Here is a 13,241-nt window from a genome sequence, read left to right on the forward strand (position 1 = left end):
GAGCAGGTTATCCGCTCCGCTGGGTTCAAAGGTTTAGACAAGAGCTTCCGCTCCTCCAGAGCTGTTTGACCTGCAGGCACCGGGGAGGGAGCTGGGGGAGGGAGTGGTGAGGATGCTGAGAACCAGGGACACAATTGCCCTGAGGTCACTAATTGCTGTCCAGCTGCGGGAGGCCCTGTGATCGCCTGCTCAGTGCATCATGGACACTTAGTTATGGGCTCCAGACTAAGCCTGAATCTGATTCTGCACAGGGAATAATCACATCACAAGCCGGAAGGAAGGAATTTGGTGCTGATTAGACCAAAGGGTACGTAGGCAGTGAAAAGTTTGGGCTGCTTTTTTCTGTTCCTGCCGCTGACCAATGATTCAGGCCAGCTAGGAGACAGCTGCTGATGTCTCAGTGAGCTGACCTAATGACTTCATACAGCACGGCCGTGGGCTCCTCTCCCCTTAACAAGTCAGCAACAACCTGAAACTACGTGACATTTTATGATGCCAGACTATTTTACGGTATTTACATGGATGACCTAGTTCATCCTCACAGTAACCCAGATAATTAGGTATCACTAAGATTCCTATTTTGCATAGGAAGAGACCGAAGCTCAGAGAGGGTAAGTAAGTTGCCCAAGGTCACACAGCTAATAGTGCAACCAGGACTAAATCAGGCAGTGTGATTGCTGAGCCTACACTGCTATCCACTAGGCCACAATGCCTCTTAGTCTCAGGAGGATGTGACTTGGGCAGGAGTTCTAGCGCTTGTTACGACAGATAATTTATCCTGTTCATTTACTTTGTTATTGTTCATTGGGTGATAAACTCCATGAGGGCAGGGAACTGGCCATCTGTTTCACCCCCAAAATAGCCACTGTCATGGTTTCTAATAGCATCATTTTGCTTGTTTCTAAAAATTATATAAAAGGAAACACGGTGTTCTACATTTGCCAGTTAGTTCATTTGTTAATTATGTTGTTCAGAGCTTCTCTTTTCTTACTGATTTTTGGGTCCATTTGTCAGCTACTGAGAGAGATGTATTAAGCTCTCTCGCTATGAATGTGGATTTGTTGTCTCTCCTTTAATTCTGTCAAGTTTTGCTTCTAATATTTCACAGTTATGGTATTGCATGCATATAGATCTAGTAGCTTTCTGGTGAATTGACCCCTTTGAAAGGATGAAATCTTTATCGAGCAATGTTTTGCCTTAAAGTCTACTTTCTCTGATATTAGAATAGCTATACTAGCTTTCATTCGGTAATGTCTGCACGTATTTTCCACTCTTTCCTTTTCATCCTATTTGTGCACTTAAAGAGTGTCTCTTGTAAGCAGCACTTAGTTGGATTTTAAAAGTCCATTTTTACAACCTTAGTACCTTTGTATTTACATTTAATCTATTTATATTTAGTATTCTGCCTATTTGTATGTAATGCAATTGCTAACGTATTTGGGTTCACGTGTACCATTTACTGTATTTGTGTTCTATGTGAACTACCTGTTTTCTATTCCCTTTTCTTTCCTTTTATGCCGTCTCTTTTGAGGACGTAAATATCTTGATTATTTCATTTTCTTTCTCTGCTTTAACCTGATAGTTATATTCTTTTATGTCCTTTTAGTGGTTACTCTAAACTATGCACCCTTGACTCACAGTCTAACACAAGCTGTTATTTTCACCACGCTCCTACTAATGCTAAACTTTATCATATTTTATCTTCATTTACTCTTTCCTACCTTTTGTGTCATTGTCTTCATGTATTTTAATTCTACATATACTTTCAACCCCGTATTATGTTCATAGGATTATTTTTTGTAAAGTCAATATTCATTTATATTTTCCCACATTTTTACCTTTTCTTTTATTCTTCTTTTCTTCTTACATTTCTGTATGTCCATCTGGGTTCCTCTTTCTTTTGCCTAAATAAATTCCTTTCATATTTCTTTTAAGGCAGGTCTGATGGTAACAAGTTCTCTGTTTCTGTCGAAATGTCTTAACGTTGCCTTCGTTTCTGAGGACAAGTTTTGGTGTGTATGGGTGGTAAGTTGCCAGTTATTTCATTGTGACACTTTAAAGCCAGCTTTCCATGCTCTGTGGCTTCCATCATCTCTGTGGGAAGTCATGTGTAAGTCTTATCATTCCTCCTTTGAAGGTAATGTGCCTGCTTTTCTCTGAATATCTGAATTTCTCTGAATCACCTGAGGTTTTTTCTCTTTTGTTTCCAGTAGCTTTCCTGTGCTGCACCTAGACGAGGTTCTATTTACACAGGCACACCTTGCTTTATTGTGCTTCGCTTTGTTGGGACTTGCAGATATCATGCTTTTACAAATGGAAAGTTTGTGGCAAACTGGCATGAGCAGATCTGCTGACTCCATTTTACTAACAGCATTTGCTCACTTCATGTCTCTGTGTCACATTTTGGTAATTCTTGCAATATTTAAAATTTTTCATTATTATTATATTTGTTATGACGATCTGTGATCAGTAATGCTCCTATTACAAAAAGTATTTTTAAATTAATGTATGGACATTTTATAGACATAATGCTATCTGGACGTAATGCATACTTAATAGACTACAGGGTAGTGTGAGCATAAGTTTCACATGTACTGGGAAACCAAAAAATTTGTGTGACTTGCTTTATGTGATATTTGTTTTATTGCAGTAGTCTGATACGGAACCTACAATGGCTCTGAGATCTGCCTGGACTTATATTAATACTTCTTGGGATTCACATATCTTCTGGAGTCTGTGAGTTGACATCCTTTAACAGTTCTTGGCCATTATCTTTTCAAAAATTGTTTCTTCTTTTTTTCTTCATGGGAATTCATTTTCACGTATGTTAAATCTTCTAACTGTAACTCCCCGTTGTTTTGTGTCCTTTTGTATGTTTTCCCATTTAAAAATTATCTCATTTGGCATATTTTTTAATTGCTGTGTTTTTTAAAAATTCATTTATGTATGTATTTGTTTATTTTTGGCTGCGTTGGGTCTTCGTTGCTGCACGCAGGCTGTCTCTAGCTGCGGCGAGTGGGGGCTACTCTTCGTTGTAGTGCGCGGGCTTCTCGTTGCAGTGGCTTCTCTTGTTGCGGAGCACGAGCTCTAGGCATGTGGGCTTCAGTAGTTGTGGCACGCGGGCTTCAGTAGTTGTGGCACGCGGGCTCTAGAGTGCAGGCTCAGTAGTTGTGATGCACAGGCTTAGTTGCTCCGCGGCATGTGGGATCTTCCCAGACCAGGGCTCGAACCCGTGTCCCCTGCATTGGCAGGTGGATTCTTAACCACTGCGCCACCAGGGAAGTCCCTATTGCTGTGTTTTTAAGTTCCTTACCTCAGTCTTCTCCTGTGTCTAAGTTGCTGTGAAAAAGTTTGGTGAGTTTTTCATGTCAGCTATTGAGTCCATAATTTCAGATATTATATTTTTTCAATATAATGTTCTAGAGTTTCTATTTGATTCTTTAAAAAAATAGATTCTATTTTCTCAGTTGAAGTTCTTTATCCTTTCATTTATTTTCACCATCTTCACCTCTGTTTTCCTAAAAGACACTAATTATTCTTATTTTATGGTCGTTGTCAGTTAACTTCAATATCTGGGTAGCTGTAGGTCTGTTTCTTTCATTTGTTTTTATTCATGGTTTTTGGCCCTCTGGTCCTATTTCTTGGCATGCCTTATAATTTTTTATTGAATTCTGGACTATTATGTATAACATTTTTTTAGAGACACCAGAAGTTGTTACCAACATTAGCGGGGGTTCATCCTTTCGTCTCTTAGATGGGTAGAGTGGGAGCTGATCACCTTGGTCTCTTCAGGGACTCGGCCGAGTCAGGACTGTGCAGCTCAGGAAGGCTACGTCTACCTCTGGTTCCCTCCAGACCCTGGGGCACAGACCTCCAAGGTTTTCTGTTGAGTCTCTGGAATGTTCACTGGGCCCCTTTTCCCTGGCAGGTCCCAAACACTAATAATCTCTGTCTCCTCTGCACCACAAAACTACCAGAAATTGCCTACTTGGAATTTTGGCCTCCTGCCCTGTGCAGTTACGGAATCTGGCAAAGGTACTGGGGCAAAAGCCAGGCGTATTTTCAAGGCTTCTCAGGTCTCCAGTTCTTGTCACTTAAATCCCATGAGACTTCTGAAGCTCTGTGAGGTTTCTCAGTCCCCTGGCGGTGACGCACGGCCCGGGCAAAGCATCCTCAGCCTTTTTCCTGCTCGCAGGATTGACAGAGGCCCCCAAGGAGCCGTAGCTGCGGGTCCTCAGCTTCCTCTGCATTTCGCCCGTCCCTGGAATCACATCCTGTAGGGGCCTGCCTAGCCGGCAGGCTCTCTGATGCCCTCATGCAAGGTGTTTGCATTTTATCTGCCTTGTTAATTGCACTCTTTGGTGCCTTGGTCGGCCATGTCTACTCCATCCCACTCGCTACTAAAAGTCCTCTAGGCCTCGCTGTCCAACATTGTGCTTTGAAAAAATTATAGAGATAATTTGAGGTCCTGGGAGAGGTTACCTTCCTCCAGAGAGGACGGAGCCTTGCTGGCGTTTAGCCAGCATCGGGGTAGGTCGTGTTGATTCCATCAGGAACCGACATCGTTTAAAACTGGGCTTTACTCTTTAGTCTGGTTAACTCTTGCGACCAGAGCCTAGCCCTTTGGGGTCCCATCTGAATTCCTGTGGTATTTACTGGACCCCCTCCTCCCTGGAGCTGCATTCTGGTTATACCGGCCCCACGAGACTGCAGAAAGCTCACGGGTCGCTCAGCCTCTTCGTAAGTGCCTGGTTTATGGGATCCAGCTTCTGCTTTGAGGGGTAGAGAGGCACCCGACTCTGGGTTAATTTCTCTTGGTTTCCTTCCTCTTTTAGATCATGGCGGCACAAACTTTCACATCTTTGACGGCTCCCATTGGGTGCCTGAGCAGAGGTGTGTAACTGAACGGGGAGTCCAGGAGACTTGTACGCCAGGGATGTTTGAATGAGAGATTTGGAGTGCACGCATCCTGGGGTCTCTTCTTTGCAGCATTGAGATTTCTTTGGGGGAAAGGGTTTGAAGTCCATCACATTAGGATCAGCTGATGGAACAATCAAAAGCCAGACAGTAGTGCAGGGATGGGGCGAGAGAGGGACTCTCGTTTTTGCCTTGGCCGGGGGTGTTGACAGATTCTCAGAGGCGAGGCTCAAAGGAGTAAACTTTCGGGAAGCTCATCCTTGAGGCAACATCAGCTAATTCCGGGAATTAGGGAATGCAGACCATCCAGTGCTCACGTAATTTACAAATAAGGACCCTGTGGGTTTTGGAAGTAGCTTTCAAAGGGGCGCTTTAAATGTCTCATTTTGGATATAAATGTTTGGGGAGGGTGGGGGAAGAAGCGCTGGGGCAGGATGAACTGTGCCACTGAAGTAGCATCATAGACCTTAAAGGGGCTGATGATCTGACCCCAGCTTAAAATACACCTGTTCTCAGAAGCCACGAGCTTGGAAACTCTACCACCAGGCGTTCACTCCACCTTCTCATCCCTTCTCTACTCGAGAGAGGCTTACGGGATCCTCTTCCCATCACTGTAGGGGCTTCGAACAGCACCTGTGGGGGAGAGGTGGGACGAGGAGACAGAAATGCCACCCACGTGACTTCTTTGGCCCTGGACGTAGACCCGCAGGTGTGTTTGTCTTCAGAGAGGCCCTGGTGGAAGCCGCCTGCCTGGTTTCAAATCCGGGCTCTGCCGCTTCTGCCTCGGGGATTGGGGGCCGGTGCTTTAACCTCTTGTGCTTTGATTTCCCATCTGTAAGATGAAGGTGATGAGAGTATTTACTTCATAGCGTTCTTGCAATGCATGTAGCGCACTCCGAAGAGCTGCTGCACCTAGGAAGGGCTCAGTCCCCACTTCTGTCATTATTCTTCCTAGCTTTCTGGATGCTGGAAGCTGCTGTCCTGAGGGACAGAGCCTGGGCGAGGCTGCACGTTCCCTCTGCTTCTCAACTGCAGACGCTTGAAATGCTTTGCGGCCCTTGTGATTGGTAAAAGGAAATGGGGACTTGGGGAAGGTAGTCAGAAGGGGGAAGGAAAATCACGTCCACAAACAGGTCACAGGAGAAGGGAAACCCGGGCTGAGTGTTTTTTAAGAGAAACCTCATTGGAACAAAATCTTACACGTTGGATTCGGTCATCCTTTAGGAGGGGTTGTTGAACCTCTGCTCTCCGGCCCCCTTCACGGCTCAGCCTGCAATGCCGTGGCGTTGCTGGACGTTTTAGAGGCAGTTTCTGCTAAAAAAAAAAAAAAAGCAAGTGGTGCAGATTGAGGGAGGCTACGGCCAATGCTTCTGACAGAGCGGTGCAAACCTCGGTTCTGGTCATTTCCTGATGAGCTTCTGGTCCAAATGAACAATAGGATGGGCTGGGACTCCAGGCTGGCCCAGCCCCACTGCTGATGATGCCAGTGATCTAGCCAGTGACCAGAAGGGCTCGAGATGGATGCTGAAACTGAGACCTTCCCTGATCCTGCAGCTTCAAGGGGACTCGTGTGTGTGTGTGTGTGTGTGTGTGTGTGTGTGTGTGTGTGTGTTTACTTGGTCCAGTGTGAATCTAACTACCCCACCCCTCCCTTCATTAGGTCCTAACTTCTCCTTGCCTCCCCCGCCCATGGTCTTTTTCTTTTAGATGCTCTGCTGGTTTCTCTTTTGGGCGGTGGCTGGGCAGACCCAGCGAGGCAGTGTGTCTGGTGGCTTTTGTCTCTTCTGGAGGGAGGATGGGTGGTGCTGGGCTCCTTGCTTGAAGAGGAAAGGGATGAGGATGTGCTGGGACAATAGGTGATGCAGAGATGGTGCCGTGGTATGGAAGACGGAGGAATTAAATGTTAAGCGGTGGGTATAAAATGTACCAAGATATTTTGAGGGCTAGATTTGTTCCACAAGTTAAATGCATAGGACGTGATGCATGGGAAGAACAAGAGCCACTTATGATTTTTAAAGCTGTTGGGCTGCCCAGGCGATACGTAGACGTTTTGTGGACGGTGTGTCCTCAGCAGAAAACATTTACGTGGCAGTTCACCGCCTGGAATAGTCATCCGTGAAACCCTGGCGTGTTAGTGATGGCCAGGAGACCAAGACCCAGGAGGACAAACAATTTGCTCAAGGTCGCAAGGCGAGTTTGTGGCAGAGCTGCTGGGAGATCCCAGGTCCCCCTGCACCGCGCGGCTATCTGCAGGGACTGTCACTTGGCTCCGTGCACTTGCCTGTCGATGCCCCGTGCAGGGCGCTGAAGCCACCACAGCCTTCAGACACCAGACCCGGGAGGCAGGCGAGGAGCGACCCACGCTGACCAAGAGGCTGTATTTGACCTTCAAGCTTCCAGCTTCCTGCCTGGACTCTCAGCTCCGAGCCTCACAGCACACTTTCACCTGCTTGTCCTGGAGAGGGCCACCATGGACCACCCACTTGCCTGAGCAACTGGCTTTTCCCTTTTCCCCCCTCCCCACCCACCCTGTGTTTAATCCATCACTGAAACCTTTCAATTCCACGTGTTTAAAAACTCCCAAATGCCTCCATTTCTCTCCATCCCACTCCGAACACCCGTAGCCACATCAGCCTACTGCTTGGCCTCCTTGCACCCGCTCTTTATTCCCTCTGATTCCCCTGCTGCCTGGAGTGTCACCATGTCTCTCTCCTGCTGGAAACCCCTCTGAGGCTCCCGAAGACCTATCGCAGGCCCTGCTGGTCTCTCCAGACTTGGCCCTGCTCCGCCTTGCATTCTGCTCGCCAGCCAGAAGGCACTTCTGTCCCCTGAGCTCATGGTGCTGTGGGCACTCTGGCGAGGGGGCTGGAAAGGGACAGAGAAAGGTCACAGGAACCTGTAGGGAGACAGAGAGAGGATGGCGTGGACCCTGGGTCCAGGCTCTGCTGAACCACTGGACAGCATGAAACCATCCCTTCGTGTGGGGTGTTCTCAGCCTATAGAGCACCGCCGTTGGGCTCGGAGGTGGGTAGGATCTACCAAAGGGAGGCTGCAAACTCAAAGCCCAGTCTCTCCAGGCAGCATGTCCTGATTCGGTGAGTAGGCCACAGGGACCCTTAAGAGTCTGGACATTTCTCCCCGGCCGTGTGACACCGAGCTAGTCACTTAATGTGATGAGGCTGTGAGCCTCAGTTTCCTCATCTGGGAAATGGGACTGATAGCTGTCCTGTTGTGTGGATGTCTTTTTCTCCTTTCTATTTGGGGGAATCCTCCTCTGTGTGAGCCTCTGCCTCTCCCTGGGAAGCTGAAAAGGCCGTTTACTGTGACCGACCCCCGGCAGCAAGGGAGCGAGATGCTCCTGCCTTGGTCTTTGGATCTCGAGAATAATGCAAAGATGCAGGTACAGTTGAGGCAGTGGAGGAGCAGTGACAATGACAGTGGAGGCTGTCACTGGGGTGTCCAGCCCAGACTCTCCCTGCAACGGGAACTTAGTTCTTTTCTTCCCTGCCTTCTATAAGGCTGTGGGAGCGGCACCGTCCCCTCCCAGTAAACTCCATTCATGCTCTTCTGTTGGCCAGTCTGTTTCTGGAGATGGAACCAAGAGTCTTGGCTCAAAACCCCACCTCCTTCATAGGTGGTTGGGATCAAGCAGGACGTTTCAATGGAGCCGCCTCAGTGACCTCGGAGTGCAGCTCAGTGGGAAGGGGTGGGGGCCTGGGATTACAGCGCACGCGCTTTACAGAAAGCTGAAATCGTAACGGTCAAAATCATATCAAACATCAGGCATCCTTTGGGAGGTGGAGATATTGTGAAAATGCTCTGTAAGGCCAAGGAAAATGTAAGACGTTCTCCTTATCTTACCAAGTGAGGGCCCTCCCACTCCTCTGTGCCTTCAGTTTAGCTTAAAAATATAATTGTTCAAAAAAGAAAAAAAAAATGGAGAGCGGTATGGGTCCCCCTCAGTAGACCATTAGCACCCAGGAGCAGGGATTTATTTCTGCACCATGTCTCACAGGTTTGGGTCCAGTGTGGCCGTCTCTGTGTCACCTTTCTGTAGCAGAGCGCAGGCCGGAAAGACAGCCCTGCAAGCAGCAGGGCCCGGCTTCCCCCAGTGCTGGAGCCTTAGAAGCTGCCCACCATGCTTGGGCTTCACCTGGGGGGCAGCACCCTATGCACTTGATCTCAGCCCTCCCCGTGCCCAGGGAGGGTCCTGAGCTCCCTCAGTTCAGTTCCTCGGTCCTCAGAAAGCAGGGCTATCGTTTCCTCCCCTTTGGACAAGGTTGGGCACAAGAGCCCGAAACCTGCCCCGGGGGACAGAAAGGACAGGCCGTTGAGCCCTCCCCCAGGGACCCGTGCCCCTTAACTCACCTCGAGGAAAGAGGCACTTTGAAGGCACAGTACTTGATTACAGTATTTCCAGATTTTTTACATTTTGAAAGAGCAAGTTGTCAGGCAGATGGATGTGAAAGCGGAGACATTAACATCACAGAAAAGGAAGGGAGTAGCCCAGGGACCCAGGCCCAGGCTGCTGCCGGGGGGGGGGGGGGGGGGGGGGGGGGGGGGGGGGGGCTGGGGGGGGCTGGCCCATGTCTCTGCCTCTGTGGGAGGCGTGGCCTCTGCCGGCCTCGCCGGGTGCTGCTGCCCAGGGCGTCCTGGCTGCGTCCTCAGCGCTTGAAGTCTGCGTGGAGCCTTCGGGCCCTTTGCGGGCAGAGGGTTGGTGGGGCTCTGGGGACATGGGCTCTGAGCTGGGGTGCTGGAGGGGGCGTGGGGCTGCCTGGGGGTGCAAGCAGCTCGTAACCGGCTCTCCCTTAGCTTTGTGGGGCTCAGTTTCCTCATCTGTAAGACGAGGGGATAAGATGCAAAGATGGCTTGTGGTCTATATCTCCCATGAGCCTCTGAGGGGTCAGACTGCCGGGCTGCGGTTCTGGGGTTTGGGCCAGAGCCAGTCTCTCCGTTATCAAGCGTTGGAAAGAACAAAAGCTACGCCCTCCCCCGCCCCACCACTGGACAGAGGCCTCCTCCCTGGAATTGCCTGGGTTTATCTCAGTGACAAACGAGGGGAGATGGGGAAGCAGGTCCTTGTGTCCTACCTGGAAATGAACTGGCCACCCGCTGTGAGCTGAGATCAAATGGATAAGAGGAGCTGGGCCAAGTCACTGCCTGTGCATCCCAGATATCAGACCATCCAAGGGCGAGGCAGCCAGTGAGCACAGCTGGATGGCTTAAAATAATTAGTCAATAAGAGCAGAAGCAAAAACCCTAGAAGTGGGCTTCCCTGGTGGCGCAGTAGTTGAGAGTCCGCCTGCCGATGCAGGGGACATGGGTTCGTGCCCCGGTCCGGGAGGATCCCACATGCCGCAGAGCGGCTGGGCCCGTGAGCCCTGGCCGCTGAGGCTGCGCGTCTGGAGCCTGTGCTCCGCAACGGGAGAGGCCACGGCAGTGAGAGGCCCGCATACCGCAAAAAAAAAAAAACCCAAAAGACAAACAAAAAACCCTAGAAGCTGTTCCAAAAATGTTCCGTTTTAACCAGATAAGTTTGATTACACACAGAGTACCATTGAATTTAAAGGAAGTTAATATGATAGTTTGCATGTTTCCTTCCAAGCAAAAAACCAGACAATATAAAGTGGGTTGTTGGAGCCGCGTGGTGAAGGGGGAGGGAGTCAGGGCCATACGTGCCTGTGAGCTGGAAGTTCCACTTGTAGGTCCTTCCTCTCCACCTGCAGGAAGCCCCGTCCTCGTACCCCTGTGCAGGTTGAGGGAAAGCTGAAGAAACAGCGCTGTTTTCCAACCCCTTCAGCACCTGTTGGAGTGGATCAGAGCCACGGCTTCAAGGGCGTTCCCTTCAGGCCCTACCTTATTGACCCTTATGCCCACTGTCCCCCGTGTCTCTGCCAAGGGGCACCGAGCCTGTGTCCGTCACCCTCCACTTCTGTCCCCTTTCGTCCCAGCCAGAGAGTCCGTCCTTGTAGAGAGCAGGAATCTGACTCCTGTCATGTCGCTCTGAAGGTCACAGAAAACAGATCTTTCTCTGCTGGGACACCTTCGTCCGTCCAGTTGCCCCAGAAATCACGCCCACTCTTCGCTCTCTCGTCTGCGTGTCCAACTGAGCATCACGCTGTGTGATGCTCCTTCGAAGGAGCCTTTAAATCCACATCCGTCTCCGAATTCCCACGGTCCCTGTGCTGGTTCAGGTGGTTGGCGTCTTTCACCAGGACACTCACCGCAGTCTTGTCATTGGTCCCCACCTCCTCCCCCCTCATTCCATCCTTCACTGTTGTCTGGGCAGATCTTGGTGGAGAGAACACAGGATTTGGAATGAAACGGAGACCTGCATTTCAGTTCGGATTTTCCCACTTAGACGTGTAGCCTCCGTCACGTTGGTGTTTCTGTGCCTTAATTCCGGATCTGGAAAAGGAACATGAGATTGATTTCAGGTTATTCTTATGGCGATTAAATGAGATCACATTTTAAAAAGTGCCCACTAAGAAGCCATAAGTAGCTACTCAATAAATATTAGGTCCCTTTCCCTTACCCCACTCCCACCCCTTTAAAAATCTTAAGTGACATAGCTTCAAGTCACTTCATTGCACTGGTTGACTTTATCTGAACCTGTCCATTTTGGCACCAAGAACCAACCATAATATAATATACTTGAGGCAGGGTTTGACCCACAGAGAGTAGAACATTTTGCATCCAGCTACCTGTCCATCCACCCAATGTTTCCGGAACAACCGCTGGGGCCCAGGCACTGGAAAACACAGAAGCAAAAGACGAGGTGTTTATAGCATAGTGGAGGGGGCGCGGATAATCCCACACAGCACCAGGAGCGGTGGGAGGTCGAGGAGAGAGAACCCAGCCGGGAGCAGGGACGTGGGTGCAGGGAAGGTGCCCAGGGGTGGGTTGCTGAATCCTGAGGGATGAGGGGAGTTAGAGAGACTTAGGGCCTTAGAGACCAGGCCTGGCCAGATCCTGCAGGGCCCTGGGCGCCACGCCGAGGAATTTAGACTTGGTTTTGAAGTCCGTGGGACTGACTTAGATTTCTATTCTAGAAACATCCCTCCGCCTGCATTTCAGAGAACGATTCGGGAGAAAGTCAGACCAGAAGCAAGGCCAGTTGGGAGGCTCAGCTTGAAAAGGATGGGGGCCTGGTCAAAGCAGCACCCGCCCGTGGGCAGGGGGCCGGGGCCAACCTCAGAGAGGGTGCAGAGGTGGAATCACCAGCTCTGGTGACCCTCTGAATGTGGGGCTGAAGGAGGAGCAAAGACCCAGACAGAGTTCCAGGAGGCAGAGGCCTCTGAGTCAGGGTGGCAGGTGATGTCATTCACCGCAGGGGGTGGAGCGGGGGTGGGGGGGTGGGGGATGATGGTGTCGCGGGGGAGGGAAAGGGGAAGCCGTGGAGGTCAGGCTCAGAGAATCAGAGGGGGCAGGGGCAAGTTTGGGACTTGGGGAACACTCCAGTTTAAAGGTTGGCAGAGGGGAGCGGACCCCAGAGGATGAAAACCACGAGGGAATGGAGTCCCAGCGATCAGGGAAAGATGAGGCCTCAAGAAGGAGGGGTACATAGAATCAAAGGCTGCAGTCAAGCAAGATTAGGGCTGAAAGATGTTAATTAAATGAGCAAAGTCAAGGTCACTAGTGATATTGGCAAGAACTGTTTCCCTTGAGAGTCTGAACCATGGGACAGGGAGTGATTGGGGATGAGCAAGTGGAGAATTTGTAGTCTGCTGGTTCCAGAAGCTCAAGGGAGAGAGAGGCACAGGGTCACAGTCAGGGGGGCTGGCTAGGTGGTGGGGGGGGGTGGTGCTTCAGCACGTTGGTACACCTGGGGGACAACTGGGAGAAATGAGGGTTAGCAGTAGGTGCTGGCCGGCAGCACCCAGGAGGGACACAGGATGCTCTTGGGGGCACTAAAGGAGCAGGGATTTTCCCATAAGGGCAGAGGAGTTTGGAACGAGCTGTAGAGGTTAAGGCATATGGAAGCTTCCTTCACAGTGTGTGGGGTGAATGAGGAGGGGGCATGAAAGGAAAAATGAGGGACCTTACACACGACAATGACCGTTGTCTGTCTTGACCTGGAGCACGACAAACTCTGTGTCCCAGAGGTCCAGATAGTAAAAAAGGAAACCACCACTGTTAAAACCCATTCGGGACGGGAGGAGAAGGCTGACACCGACGTGCCCCAGAGAGACCCCTACATTGACGCCACTCACCGAGGGCTACTCGGCACCTGCAAGGAAAGATCGTAGGGAACAGAAGATTTTTGTCAAGTACCATATTCACTTTGTAGTTTCTCACGTGCGCAAAATGAAAAGCAGGCCTGC

At 50.0% G+C, this 13,241-nt stretch overlaps 1 long non-coding RNA gene across 1 annotated transcript in view; it reads left to right on the forward strand.

Annotated features, from left to right (window-relative positions):
* The first annotated feature begins 1,940 nt into the window (after positions 1-1,940).
* Positions 1,941-13,241, forward strand: part of LOC137201504 (uncharacterized) — a 54,371-nt gene continuing 43,070 nt past the window's right edge. The window contains exons 1-2 of the long non-coding RNA XR_010932196.1: positions 1,941-2,025; positions 2,651-2,736. This is a non-coding gene — a long non-coding RNA (uncharacterized lncRNA). The remainder of the gene's footprint in view (positions 2,026-2,650; positions 2,737-13,241) is intronic.

Source organism: Pseudorca crassidens, chromosome 11, assembly GCF_039906515.1.
Source record: "Pseudorca crassidens isolate mPseCra1 chromosome 11, mPseCra1.hap1, whole genome shotgun sequence".
Lineage (NCBI taxonomy): Eukaryota > Metazoa > Chordata > Mammalia > Artiodactyla > Delphinidae > Pseudorca > Pseudorca crassidens.